We start from the raw sequence: 15,142 nt of genomic DNA on the forward strand, positions 1-15,142 counted from the left end.
TGTATATACAGTCCATTGTTTTTTTGTTATTCGAAAAATAGACATGATTCAATTAGGTGTCAAGAAGCCTCTTTGCTGTCTCAATTCAAGACACCAAACATACAAAACATCAACAAACTGAACAGGTCTGTCGGTGCTTCAGTCAAGTCGTTGCAGCGGCGTCGGTACAGCGGTGAACGTTGTTGCAGTCTGAGCTAACGTTATAGGCCATGGCTGGTTCACACGCCTCGAAAGGGTTATTTGTAAAGAAAAGCATGATCTGTAAAATGGCGAAGTTGAAGCTGCGGCCAAACCTGCCCAATGGTAAGATAGCCCATAGCAAAATAGAAATGCTGGCGCCATTATGTTGTATGGCAGCGTGACTACTAAGCCACATGAGTGCTGGAGAAGTCAGTACAGTTTACTCTAATCCAAAACGACCCTGGCCAAGAAGAATACATTAAGGAACAATGACGCATTTGCAAAATTGAATCTACAAGTTTTGTTAAAGGGAATTTCACTCATAATGATACTGTTTACCAAACAGTTCATTTAGTACGCCAGCAAAGTCCGAATATATATCTAGTAGGTAGTTTTTCCGGCAAGTATGTCGTTACTAGTGACTTGTTGCCTCACACATCGCAATTATCAGGACTTTTTCATGATATAACAATTCTAGATAAATGATAATAGATATATGTGTTTTTTTATCAATTATTCAGAAGGTCGTCTAGTGTTTCTATAGCAGTACTGAAAATGCTTTTTAGTTTTCTTTTGACATATATCCAAATCTATTGACCTGATGATCTTTCCTGTTTCCCGTATTCATTCCACCATATATTAAGCAATAGAAGAGCCTCTTGGAAAATGAGTGCGCATGTTTGATTATACCTCTTGGCTTGACGTGATCGTCGTGTCTGTTCATATGTACCAGCTGATATAATGAGCATCAACACGTAGCACATTAACCTGGAATCCAGGCAGCTGCCTCAGACCCCCTGAAGACCCGTTAGCAACTTTTAAATGTTGATTAAATTCAGGCTGGTAAAAACATCGGGGTGGGCCGAATTGGCCAGTCGGGGATAGACGCTTACAGGGCCGAAGAATCCCAGCCTGACGCCCCGGGAGGACGACGGGTGAACAGGTTAGCAGAACATGGATTAAGCGATCAGGCAACCGTAAGGAAACAGACGGAAACCAACGAACAAACAAGCTTTTATTGCAACCCTGATGGAAATGTGTCAAAGAATACCGGCCACTTCAGCACAATTGTTGACAGAAATTGCTTGCGAATCAGTTATTGCGTGCATCTCAGATTTGGAAGTAAACTATGACTTACTTTCTGGTCGTGTAAGGACCATATCATTATATCAGTCTCATTACTAGTATAGACCTTACAATCTGATGGTGAATACTGCATGCTATAGTTGGAGGTCACATTTTTGTAGCGAGCACGATTTCTGTCTTTATTCTGAACACAGCATTTTCTGCGGAAACTACTCCTACAGGCATATCCACGGGAATGCCTGGAACATAGAGCCAATTCATCACACTAGGGTAGTCTTTTTTATTCATTTATTTGATGAGACAAAGGCGCTTTAAAAACTAAAAAAAAACTGAAAGTCATTCTACTATGATCACAGCAGGCACTACATTGCATTGAGCTCGTCTAAGGCATTGCAGTACTGAAGATGAACCGAACTGAACTGGACGGCACTATGGCTGCAACACGTATTCTCGTGTATTACATGCTTCAACGTATCGTTTCTTTTCAGCTATCACATGTATCACACACGACATATAAGCAGTGCAAGTTCTATGCGTCTAAGGCATGTCGCTTCAGTAGGACGACGGATGCTAAAAGAAGAAGGTCTCCAAGAAAACGTAGAACACAAAACACAAGATGGCGATGATCAAGAAGTTGATGACCAGCAGTTGGACCTGTTGGAGGGTCTCTTTATCCAGCTCCATGGTTATAGACACTGCTTAATGTTCTTGTTAGCTATTCTTGCTGCCTTCGGATCTGAAGGTCTTGTGTCCTGTACGACGATTGCTCTCTATCAGCTTGCTTGATATCATCACACACAAAGACGATAACATGACATGTGGGGAAGAGGTTGAAATCATATAAGTCCGGTTGGAAATGGGAAGTAAAGAGTGACTTTTCAAATTCAACAATTGATTTTTTCACATGTAAAGACAGACCGGTACGTTCTTAGATGTCCCACATAAAGCCACTGTACACAACAGAAGTCATTGGAGAGTCGGGTCTGCAGTCGGACCGTTGCTGTGACGTCAGCTATGATGATGCAGTTCCAGAGCGGGAAGCTGTCTCGGATAGCGAGTTGGTAAGCCATGGCTGACTAGAAGCTTGAGAAACCCCGGTTCTCAGGAAATATATAATTTTTGAAAGCGCGAAAACCATAAGGCTGTGTGTAGATGAAGCCTGCGGCTATACGTGTGTAAGTTAAAGGTAGAGCGAGACTCGTAAAAGCGCGAACATGTTGAGCTGAGGCAGATGACGTCAAAATGGCCCATGGTGAAACAGCGACTACAAAGCGTCATGAGGCTGCGTGCCTGTCAGCACAGACAATGTGCAAAGCATGACGAGGCCTGAAAGTGCTAAGTACATGTAGCTACCAACTGCAAATATGCGGATATCATAATATCATGATTAGCTATCAGCTGCAAAGATGTGAATACTATGATACGGTGGTATCATAGGTAGGTATCGTGCGCGGGTCAACTGTAAAATATGTGAATATCATGATATCATAATTAGCTGTCATCTGCAAATTTGATATTATGATATGATTAGCTGGCAAACTGGAAAAATATGTGAATATTATGACACTATGATTAACTGTCAACCGCAAAGACCTGAATATCATGATACCATAATCAGATATCAACTGCAAATATGTTAATATCAAACGGAAATTTAGCAGAAAAAAGTTTAAAAGTGATAGAAATGTATAAATCGTGAGGGTCGACAACATAAAAAAACATTGCATTTATGTTTTCCGGCAATTTCACACAGATTTCACATTTATGCGTCTGGTTGTTATTTGATCGTGTTATCTAAGTCTTATTTAGAATTAAAGATGTAAACTTGTTTCTTTAAAAAAATGTCATTTATCGTCATGTTGATACTAGCAACGAAAAATAAAATTCATTTATAATTTACAAAAGTCTACGATGTTGATTCACCTGCGATTTTCCCATGACAAGACTATCATAAGCTTTATACAGTACGTTCTTCTAAATCGTAGCTATTGAGACTTCTATATGACGCAGCTATACTAGACTAGGGCAAACAAGGATCTACCGGTCTCTTCTTTTATCACTTAATCGGTTATTCAGTGATTCCATATTCTTACACCCGATAGAGACACCTCTAATCGCCAAAATACCAATTATATGATTAATTAGCCTTAAAGGTATCCAGAGCATTTTATGTGGCTTGAAAATTGGAAATATTCTAGTTGCTGTAATCTTTATGAAATTGTCATTTAATGCCACTGTTTACCACATTTGCGTGATGATTACATGTCACAAGCGCTCAAAAGCCACGCGAAAATAAGCTACACAATGACCCCTTTAGTTTCACGCGCCTAGTGTAATTAGATTGAAACAGAACTCAAAACGGTTTTTTCGTCGGTAATGGACCGTTCCCGTCGAACACCATATAGAACCCCCTGTTCTATTTGGAACACCTCCGTCAAAAACAGCGCTAGTGGGACAGAAATGACAAGCAGAAATGACAATGCATATCTGGGACAGATATCTCACTGCATTGGCTACATGAATACCCAAGAAAAAAACGAAATGAAAAAGACAATATCTCGGGTACTCAAGGGGACGGAGCTTACGTAACACATTGCCAACTACTACCAAGTCCGTCTCTCATGTACTTGTGCGTTATTCCTGTGTTGGACTGGAACGGTCAGTTCTCTGCAAGTTCCGGCGACGGGACGTCACGTTCCAAGAAGTCGGAAAATTTGAGAACAAAAACGGCGGCGCTGACAGCGCTTGGATTTTTTTTGAGTGCCCAACACACAGCGACATCGCATCTTTGCTCCTTGAATATCGATATGTAATGGTATAGTGTTATTGAAACTTACTATGTGTAGAAATGGCTAAAAACTGGAGTTTTTTAATTTGAGTTTGAAGCCACATAAAGTGCTCTGGGTGCCTTTAACTAGCGATAAAGCATGGTTAACTACTCAATATATGTTATTAGCTAAAAAAAAGATATTAATTAAATAGCAGTAATGGCTCATTGGAATTTTGAAAGAATTGAGGCAAAGCCCGATGTTATTATGCCATACAGATGTGAACAGCATATGATCGTTGCCGTCAAGTCGAAGGCATTGTTGTACAGTGAAACATAACCATCGTGTGCTGAAAACGTCTCAAGTATTGCGTCAGAACAAGTCAATAGCAATACAATCTACCAACCCGTGTGGCATAGGTTTCTACGTCCACATACGAAGGTAGTCATATATAAGGTAAATGTAAAAGAATTGCAACTGTGAAGAGTGGAACATAGGACGTGACGTTTCATATAATAATTGATTGCACGTACGTAGATCGGGTCTTCACCTACCTTGAGTCAGGAACAGGGCCTCTATGTCGTCACTTCCGGTCGTCAGTAGCTACAGCCCAGGTCCTGTGCGGCACAAACATCGTATAGAACATCCCCGCACCATATTTGGAATATACATATTCTGTTGATCTAAATTGATACTTTTTTGTTGTAAAACTCTTTAATGAGATACTGATCTTCAGCAGGCTATTAGAACGTTGCCATGACAACTATCATCACAAATATTGATGGCTATACTTATTTAAAGGTCTAGAATCGCCGCCGTGATTCATTCTCATCTTGTGGCCATGTGGTAAAGAGTTTTCTTAGACAAATGAATTTAGTTTATCGTAGGTTAGTGGATTCCATGCAAGTTGATAACAAATCTGTTCTAAACAGCCGTGGACTACTGGTATGACAGCTGCCTATGTCGATTCCTCACGTGTCCATGTGTAATATGTATGTACTGGTTTACACACATGATACTGAAGGGTAGATGTGAACTAGGACCGTCGTCAGTGCCGACCGACAGAGGCCATCGACGTTTACTCAGTAAATAGTGAGACAATGATAAGATAAAATGATAGTAATATTCATAATCCTTTTATTCTTCCTTAGAGTCTATGCTTACGAAAGCTATGCAATCAACCCAGAAAGATACGGACAGCCCCCAAACCATATGTTTCCATCATTTGTCTAATGATACCATCTGTAGCAAATCATTAGATACATTTGTGGCCTTCACTCTTCAATCATTGCCAGCTACTGTGACGCTTTATTGGAAGAACCGCGTCCATATTAGTGCTGCGTACCGGTACTGAGTACCGGTACTGTACCGTAAAAATTGATTAGGTACAGGTCCAAAATACCGGATCATGAAGTACCGGTACTGTACCGATATAAATCTACACCAAGTATGTGCATATTTTGTGACTGATCTCCTGACCTCATGGCCTTATTCAACACCAAACGTGACCAAAGTGACACCTTGGAACAGCGTAACTAATATGCAATAGAGCATTCAGGCAGGCCGGGAGTTTTGATAGCAAGGCCAAGGGAGTTTGGCGGTAGGACACCTAGTTATGTTCTTTGAAAAAATATACTGACAAGTTGAAAATAGTTTATTTATGTTTCTGTCATTATTGAAGAGGTTCAGAAGAACACATTTCAATTTTTCAAATTTTTCAGGTACAGGTACAGGTCCGGACCTGTACCTAAACCTCTGTACCGGTACCTGTACCTGATGTTACGTTAAGATACGCATGCGCAGTACTAGTCCATATCCACACAGGTGAGCCTAATTGCTATCTACATATAGCCTCGTTACAGCAGTGGCCTTAACGGCATACTCGTCTTCTAGAAGAAGAATGTCTCGAAGAAAACATAGCACACTAAACACAAGACTGCGATGATCAGAAAGTTCATCACCAGAAGCTGGATCTGCCGGATGGTCTCTGGCTCCATCTCCATCGCTGGGTAGCTCTATTTGGATTTGAGTTTGTCCTGATTCGATTTGTCAATGAATTATTATCCTGTTGTGTTGTTGTTCTCTTTTAGCACGTTCTTGTGCTGCAGTCCCGGTCCAGGAGCGTCCCTCGCCCGACTCAGAAAGTCCAGGTCTCAGAACCTACGCTTGAGGATGAAAGCCGCACTGGTACGCACTTCTTTGTAATGCCAAGATACGGAAGGAAATACGCATGATAATTGCAACCATTGAAACATAACAGTGAAAGTAACAGTACAAAGGGGAATTTTTCTTGAACTTTTCCTGTCCGAAATTGTCAATGATAGGTGGAAAAGCACGATTCGGTATTTATCAATCAAGAAATAAAGTTCGTTGTCAAAATGGCAAACGTTGGAAATCTACATTGTTTTCAATTATACGTCGCAAGGAAACGATGAGAATCTCATATCTAGGGTCACGGTTCTGGACGGGTACACATGTTGTGTTACACGTACGTTTGCCGTGGTTTTCCTACAGAAACGTGGTTAACCGTGAAGCGGAAACTCCTGCACACATTCAGCGAGTGATTTGACCCCCCCCCCCTGCTCAAAACTACAAACTCTGGAATGGATTCTACTGCAGTGACTCGCTTGCCGTGAGAGGCAGATCTAGAGCTAGACAAGTGCAGATCGCGATAAGACCAAACAGTGCAAAGTGACAGGTGCAGACAGATAGAGGCCCTGGGTAGAACTAGATGACGTCAGCAATGTCGTCGGTAGTGTCTCCGCCAACGTCATCGGGTCAGGGGTCATCACGTTGGTCCACTTCCCTGATCTTCCGTCCGTCGTTTCTTGCGTCATATGACTGCTTTGTACACGTCACTTATCGTAGCCGTGTTGAAATCAAAACGTGACCGGAAAATCGTGGCTGTCTTGTTGATAGATATATTGATAGATATGTAGCAACATCGCAAGACGAAAACGTGACTTCTCCAAACATGGTGAGGGCTGAGTGTGTGCGCTGTAGTATTATGAAGGATGTCGTGCTGGACACGTGAGTAGTGGTGCTCAAAGCTAGTTAACCCAGAAAAGTTACCGTTACTGTTTATCGGATGGCATTACTCTACGTGTAATGTTAGTGTAACGTGACTTCTCATAATCCCACCGGGTACCACCAAAAGATGCAATAATCACTCAGGTAAAAGGTGGGTGTCGGCCTTTAATACCGCCACACTGAAGACAAAACGGCGAAAACAAAGAAATCTACTCATGCAGCTACAGCAATCCCCGAGGTATGCACACTTCAGATATCCAGGTGCTCAAGACATTCTTGAAAAGGCCTCAGTGACATTGTTCTTTTTAATGTGGCGGTGTCCGGTGGAGTTATTAGAGTTGATGTCATCCTACGCCAGTGATGTGGCATAGTTAAGATTATCCAGGACATTGAAATTGATAACAATAGCAAATTACGATGGGAACGAAAGAGAGCAATAAGCATACACTTTATTTTTTTTTTTTGCATTTCTGAATTCATTCCTAGAGTTAAGAAGTGCTCGTACCTTTGACACACCGGAGACGTTGGTGTGAGTTCCCCTGGTACAGCTCAGATCCCAGACGCTGGAGTTCGGGGAAAAAAGATGTGGAAATTTCCGAAAATAAGTTCATCAGGTTGGTAGAACATAGGATATTTGGAGTTTCTTTTAACACAACCAGGTAATCTCACCTGCTGACGTTTCGGTGTCTGTCAGACACCTTCTTCAGAGCTTCTGACTGGAGTACTGCTTCTCAACGCTATAAGTAGCTTATGTAGGTGGCACTTTTGCGGCGAGAACGTAATCCCAAACGTGGCTGAGCTTGTATCCCTCCTCGTCTCGGTTCATTACCTGGTGAGATTACCTGGTTGTGTTAAAAGAAACTCCAAATATCCAAGATGTGGAAATGTAACACTATCGTGTAGGACGATCATAACAATCGTATGTCATACTGGAGACTTTATAGTAAATGTAAATAAAGAGAACAATTCGATAAACCTGATCTGACCTGATGTCCGGGTAAAACATACCTGCAGTCTAGTTGTGGATACACAGTCACAGTGTCCAACCCACGATGGTCCTCTGTCACTAAGGTCTATCTGAAAACGTAATCACGGTACACCGTTGGTATAAAAAAACATCTGTAAAGTGTAATTTTCTATACCTATTTGTTTCGTTTTCCTATTGAATGATGTTTTTCCGAACCTGTATCATTGAATCAATTGTTGTTGATTTGATATGTCATTATTTAAGAATACCTTTGAACCAACCAGCACTGCACTTAGTGCTTTATTACATGTAACGTCATCAAACCACAGCTTCAACTCCAAGTTCTCGTCTTCTCCCATTAATACATGGTTAGCCCTCAATTAACTATGGATGAATTAAAGGTTTATCGTCAAGAAAGAATATTGCCGCCTCAAGCCGAAATGCGCCATTTCTAACAAGTTTGAAATGTAAACATGGACCACTTTAAACCACACTATAAGGCTACAGACAACATGTCGACATTAAGATTATTCAAAATCAAGTGTAACATCTACGTGGATAGTATCCCTATCAAACAGGATTTGAAACGTTGTTTAACATCCTATTGGTCGTCAATTAGAATCAAACTGCGACTCAAACATAATACTGCAAGGCGATGGAAGTCCGTAGAACAGTCTGGAAGGTCAATGACCCACAGCTTCAGATTCTTCAGACTTATATAGAACCCGCTGGGTCGTGTGGTGGATCGGGTACCTCTACGTCAGCAACTGCGGCAAACAAACATGACCTTGGCAAACTAAATCATCTCTAGGTCAAGGGGACTATGCTTTAAATTCTAACCTCTGGCCGGCGTCAACGCATAATTCATCTGCAGTACAGCCAGTAGATACCATCTGAGTAATGAGGCTGTTGTAGTGCCTTTTAACGTGCTCGAGGCACCCGATCATGGGACCCAACCTTTTACGTCCCTTCCGAAATACCAATGCAGCTCCAACCAGGATGTCCTTCCCCAGATTCGGACAGGGGTCTCCCAGATAGCAACTAATTGGAACCAGGAGCTCAACTGTGAGACTGCTACCAGTTGAGCTACATAGGTGTTGTTTGTTGTGCTCGATACCAGAGCTGATTCGAAGGGGAGCATATATATATGTCTCAATGCCAAATATGAATGATTGTCACATTGACATCAAACGACTATTCATTGATAAGTAGGATGCTTTCCGTAGACATGAAAAGTAGCTACTTTTGGTGAAATCTTCCCCACTGACGGAGACCAGAGATGACATATAATCCGGAAATAAAAGTTTCTGTGCATTTTAAATGGTGGATGAAGTGGACATTCTCACCAGGCAGTTTCGTATCAAACCCCAAGCTTTTATCTTCACTTAGAGAGCCTACAGTGCCACCTCCTAACGGCCGTGTTTACCATGTAGGGGCGCCGTGTCGTCTGCAGTATCAGTCCGGCCTTCTGGTGTCAGCCGGGAGACTCTTATGGTACCGAATATGGCAGATATGTCTGCTCCTGTTTTAGTTTGAACGGCAGTGACCCTGTTTCTCTGCAAGCTCGGCTGTGAGGCAGACTGGAAGTCAGACTAGGATATAAGAGATTCTTTGTACACAACCAGGTATTGATTGATCTCACCTGCTAACGTTTCGATGTCTGTCAGACACCTTCTTCAGAGCTTCTGACTGGAGTACTGCTTCTCAGTACTCAATGGTTGTGTACAAAGAACCTCCTATATCCTATATTCTACCAACCTGATGAAATTATTTTTGGAAGTCAGACTGTTTCCAGCACACGGCCCCCCTACCCCTGGACCCGGCTTGCCAATTTGAGCGGTTGAGTCAAGATTTATAATTAATTAATCAATTAATTAGGGAAGGCCCCGGAAACACTGCCCGGCTAGTTGCGAGGACGATTTATAGAAACTCCAGTACACATTTCTACAGGAATGCTGGCAATGAAAACGTAGTGACAGCGAGGGGTCAGGCAGTGTTTAGTCATGAAGTGAAGCTTCTTCGTTGAAACTAGCAAACAAACAAACAAAAACAAACATGGTTGTGCCCCTACTAACGCTCCCCTTGGTATGTTTTCACGGCAACACATCACATACCGATTTGGCGTGTCGACATCGCTGGAATCTGACCTGACATGCCTTCACGTTGTTGGGTATAAATATTAGATTTATCCCTCCTGTTGTTCAGTCAACTACCTTTCTGTGGTATAAAATTGCTTTTTGATTAAAAAAAATGAAACATAACGATTCTATGTCCATAGTTTATGGTTAGCTGGCACATTCATAGCTACATTTCCAAAAAGATGTGCTGCGTGGTTTTGGGTGGAGCTAGGATGGGCTAAATGTACATTGCATGTGTGGCCAACACTTCTGTGGTTCTGTTTCTGTGTTTCTTGGCACCGGTGGCGTCCTCTTGGTCTCTTCCGGACGGCTGCACGTCAGCCATGAAGAGGGACATATCGTGAACTCCAGCAGAAATGCATCATCCTATGGTCCAGGAAGTGATAGAATATGCTTCATTTTACCCCTCCCACTTTCTTTCCACATCGGGGTGTGTGAGTGCCAATGGGAAGGGATGTTAAATACAATACTGACACTTACTAGCTGACAGTGAATTGACAATTAATCTGTTGGTGTGATTAAGTGATTGATTTCAAGCAGATATCCCTTGCCCCACCTCCTTAACCAACAGTGACACGCAGTCTTGTACATTCGGGCTGTATACGGCAGAAGCAGCCATGGCAGAAAACCGACTGAGGAAACGAGGTCGTTGCACGTAACACACGTAGTGTAAAAAGATGCCATTAATGTTTCGGCTGCACATAAAAAGGCACTACACTCCGAAACCACTATACGATGTTTGACCTTTGGAAAATGTTCCGTTCTCCGGCAAACTACAAAAACAAAACGTGTCATTTGCAGAGTAATTTGCGTAGAGACAGTTACCGTAATTCTCCACTCGTCTCTCGTTAACTCGCACTCATAACGTGTTGTTTCCCGACTGGCCCACTGATTACATCTATTTTTCATTAGGCCCTGTTGATTTCATTATGGATGACATCCTCTGGGAACCCCAAAATTGATGCGAGCGCGCGAATAAATAAAAAAGTTTGTCAACCATTGAAACATAACAGTTGCCTTCATTATGAAATCTACGGGCCAGGAAGGTTGAACAAATGATGAAACACACAGAGAATGGTATAGCAAATACTGAGGATTCTTCGTTTTTGTTCCTTCACATATTCTTTTTTTTACCGTTTTCTGAAATATCTTTTTGCAATTTACGGTGTACATTTGCTTATTTTGTAGCTGCTCAGCACGATTTGTAGTGTGGTAGAAAACATTATTTTTGTTGGAAATGGACGTAAATTGATGCGCGCGCGGATGGCATCCATATAATCAAATAAACATGGCCTTACACACCAGTACTCTGTTTACATGCTATATCTGGCGCAGGGATGATCCGGTTTTGGGAAGGGTAGCGAATACCGACATTGCTTTGCTGGCTCTACAACTTCATGCAGTGAATGGTTATATGAAAATATCACAATGAGCTTCTGAGGCGACTGATAGCTTTATTTTGAAGCTGACTCTACCTGCATGGATCCGGATGGGAATAAGCTCACTTACTTGAAGCTTGAGGATGAAATTGGAAATCTCCAAGCAGAATTTGGGAGAGAAGATCGTCACTCTATGTAGCTGCCTCATTTTTCTAGCACACAAACATCTTAAAGGGCTGTACGTTAGACAGACGGAGCAACCACAGGCTATTAAGATATTCATTGTAATCATCTTTTTCGAGCTCGGAAATTTTTGCAGACTGTGGTGTGCTCTATCTGTTAAAACTGCCAGAACCCAGATATTCGATCTTAGGAAAATATTTGGCAACCCAGCTGGGTCAAGTTCAAACATTGTAACATGAGACTGTATCATACACACACTGGCTGACATCTAGGTCATCAATAATCATATCATATGAGCTAAGACTGGATTTTACTGTAAATTCCAACACAAGCTACTTGACTTACCGAAATCTACGTCTGTACGGCACCAGACTTGGCGTTTTAGGACAAAGACTTTTTGGAGTTTTACATTAGAAAAATTGTACAAATGAAGTCTACAAACACGACTGAACCTTCCTGAGATCGCAAGAGCTTTCTGTGTCCTCAAATTCCGTCCTGTTGACGCCGATGTCTCACCCGAGCGGCATAGTTGTCCAAAGGGGCCCTCCCAAACATGATAAACCGCGGTTAGTCCCCCTTTTAGTCTGCTGATGTCTTTGCCCTTTCCAAGGACATGGTGTATCAGCCCGGTAATGGATAGTGTGTCTGTATGTGTTTAGGGAAATGGCCAGCCAGGGTGTGGTACTCAGGTCGGATGTACACGGCTAAATAATGACCGATGTTGATGGACAGCCAAAGCAGGACTTACCTCCAAGCAGACGTGTGGAAGCGCCGGCTTGCTTTATATGTCCTTTTGTGGTGTTTTGTGTATGTCCTTCTATTGATTGGTACGCGTGTTTGTCTCATTTAGCATAGTATGACGTGCGTAACGCTATCACCAAGCAGATGTAAGGAACCGGCTCATCTCAACGTTTTACGACAGATTTTGCAACATTGATAACCTTCCAGTATTGTAATTCTTTTAACGGTTCATCTCCTCCTATTGACAAAGAACAGGCCTAAAACAAAGAGAATGAGTCAGATCCTTACATCTGCTACACAGTAAGTCAAAGAAAGTGCAAAGAAAGCTGACACAGTGTCATGACCCAGAGATGAGGACATAGGTTATATAAACTCAGAGTGATCTTGTCCCAATATGTAGCTATACGCTTACGTGGAAGGCGTTGGTTGGGCTTGAAGTGTCGCACACTCCGGATGCCTGAACACTTACTTACGGCCAGGATTAAATTTCAAGAAAAATCACATATGGTAGAGTAGACTCATATCTGTGCTAACGTCTTGAATGCAACACCCTCTGGTTTCTGTTTGGTGTATAGGGGAATCTATTGTATGCTTTTGTCGAGGTCCAATCTTTAAGTTTTTTTTTTAAAGAATCTGAACGTAAACAACTGAGTCAGACATGAAATGACATACGAGCCTGACACGTACGTTACGTGCCTTTTATGGCGTTCTTTTTAGGTGAATTTAGAGCAGAAACAAGAAGAGGTTAGGTGCGTGACAGCTGCATTTCTCATTTGTGTGACAGAATACTAAATAGAGCACAAGCTCGGCTACAGAGAAACCCTTACATATTGTTTGCCGCACTCATCGTAATTTACACAGACGTTACCCGCCCACGAATGCGGTCGCAGATAGTTTTTTTAGTATAAACTTGCAAAATTCTTACTGCCACTGCACCTTGCAGCCAGCGGTTCCAGATATGTTCGATTCGCAGTGAGGAAATGCAAGCCCGTCAGTGACGACTCCACCAGCAGTATGAACAACTCTACAAAGCGAGCACAATTTCTGCCAACATCCCCCCTTCACTCTCACAGGTGTACGAAAAGTGTTCAAGTTTCCGTTAGCAGCTATAGAAGAGGTCGCTGCTCACCTGTAATCTGCTCAGAAACCCGGAGCCTTTCCTGTCTCAGCCGCAGCCGACTTGTTCCAGACCCACTGACCCAGCTAGCGAAGGCAATGTTGTTCGTGTGGGTATGTGTGCTATGCACAGACTATTTTATGAGCACCCACCCAGCGTTTTGCCCTTACGGAGAGGACCACGTGATCCGGCGGTCGTCAAGTGCAACTAGGTTTCTAATAACAGGAGTTTAACGGATACGTGTCCACTGTCATGTAGCTGGGGAGGGGGGCTTAACTCGGTCAGTGAACACTAGCCACTTCGTTGATCGCGACCAAAATACAGATTGTATTACCAACCTATGTAAAAACCATGTATAGTACGTAACTCCTGTACGTTGTACACGCCTTTATCGTGATCATTTGTATATTGTATATTGACTTCTTAGCACATTTGGGATGTTACATACCACGAACAAGCCATTTCTAATGCTTTGGTCGCTTTTCCAATCCGGGGCCCGGTCGGGCAGCTTGTGGGAACGAAAAATATGATATGAAATACCACAAAAGACACAAAACGTTAAAAAATTACTCATGACCATGTATTGTGTACATGTATTTTTCTGATATGCCTTTTTTATTTTTCGTTTACACAAACAGCCCGGCCGGGCCCCGGATTGGAAATGGGACCAAAGCATTAGAAATGGCTTGTTCGTGGCATGTAACAACAATATACAATATACGATAATTAAAGGCGTTAACATCGTACAGGAGCTACGTACTATACATGTTTTTTACAGAGTCTTATATTAGTAATAGCTTTCGGCTTGTTTGGTAGCCCTGGATCGTTTGTTTTCATACTGCCTAGTAAGTCAGATCAAATCAACTTGGCCAATTTCTACTATTTTCCCAGCCATCCGCGGGGCCTGGTAGAGGCTATAGCTGGAAAGAGTAGAAGTCAGTCAAACAGAGGAGTGGCAAACTGTACTTATCGGCTGACCAACTCCTCTATTTGGCTGATTTCTAATCTTTCTAGCCACGTCTGGAGCCTGCTAGAGGCTAGCGTAAAAGCACTTCATGTGCATTTAGATATTTGCGCCTTATCTCCTCAGCTCAAAAGTGACGCCATGCGGAATATTGGCGAACTACACTGAATGCATCATACGAAATATTCGGCACCGCATGTAAATTCATTTGGGATGTTAAAAGTAGAAGCAGTCGGGCAAAAGGATGAGATTGCCAGAAACATCGTGGCTTTCTTAAAAATCAAAACAAAACAGAGGTGTTTGGGATGATGAGGAATGATTTTCACGTTTCATTGCGTTCAGGACTGCCAGTTGAACTGCAACTGTTTGGAGCCATTGAATTGTTTGTGTATGTGCGGTCTAGATATTGGCATCATTGAATGAATGGGTGGGGATTGTTGTTTCTCCCTTTAGTTTCCCTAGTATATCTTAGTTTTTGGCGACGCCTCAGGGGCGAGCCAAATGATATAGTATTGTGTGCAGTTTGCAACTATTCTAGGAATTGTACAGGCATGTGTCCATAGGCATATTAAGACAATAAGAATGTTAG

The 15,142-nt window shown here is 42.3% G+C and overlaps 1 long non-coding RNA gene across 1 annotated transcript; it reads right to left on the bottom strand.

Moving 5' to 3' along the window:
* Nucleotides 1-1,181: 1,181 nt before the first annotated feature.
* LOC136448930 (uncharacterized) lies at nucleotides 1,182-13,738 on the bottom strand. Its single transcript, XR_010757953.1, has 5 exons — nucleotides 13,602-13,738; nucleotides 8,073-8,141; nucleotides 7,570-7,627; nucleotides 4,589-4,651; nucleotides 1,182-2,047 (listed from the first exon to the last, which is right to left on the bottom strand). It is a non-coding gene; the product is annotated as an uncharacterized lncRNA (long non-coding RNA).
* Between the last annotated feature and the right edge of the window lie 1,404 nt (nucleotides 13,739-15,142).

This window comes from Branchiostoma lanceolatum, chromosome 14, assembly GCF_035083965.1.
Source record: "Branchiostoma lanceolatum isolate klBraLanc5 chromosome 14, klBraLanc5.hap2, whole genome shotgun sequence".
NCBI lineage: Eukaryota > Metazoa > Chordata > Leptocardii > Amphioxiformes > Branchiostomatidae > Branchiostoma > Branchiostoma lanceolatum.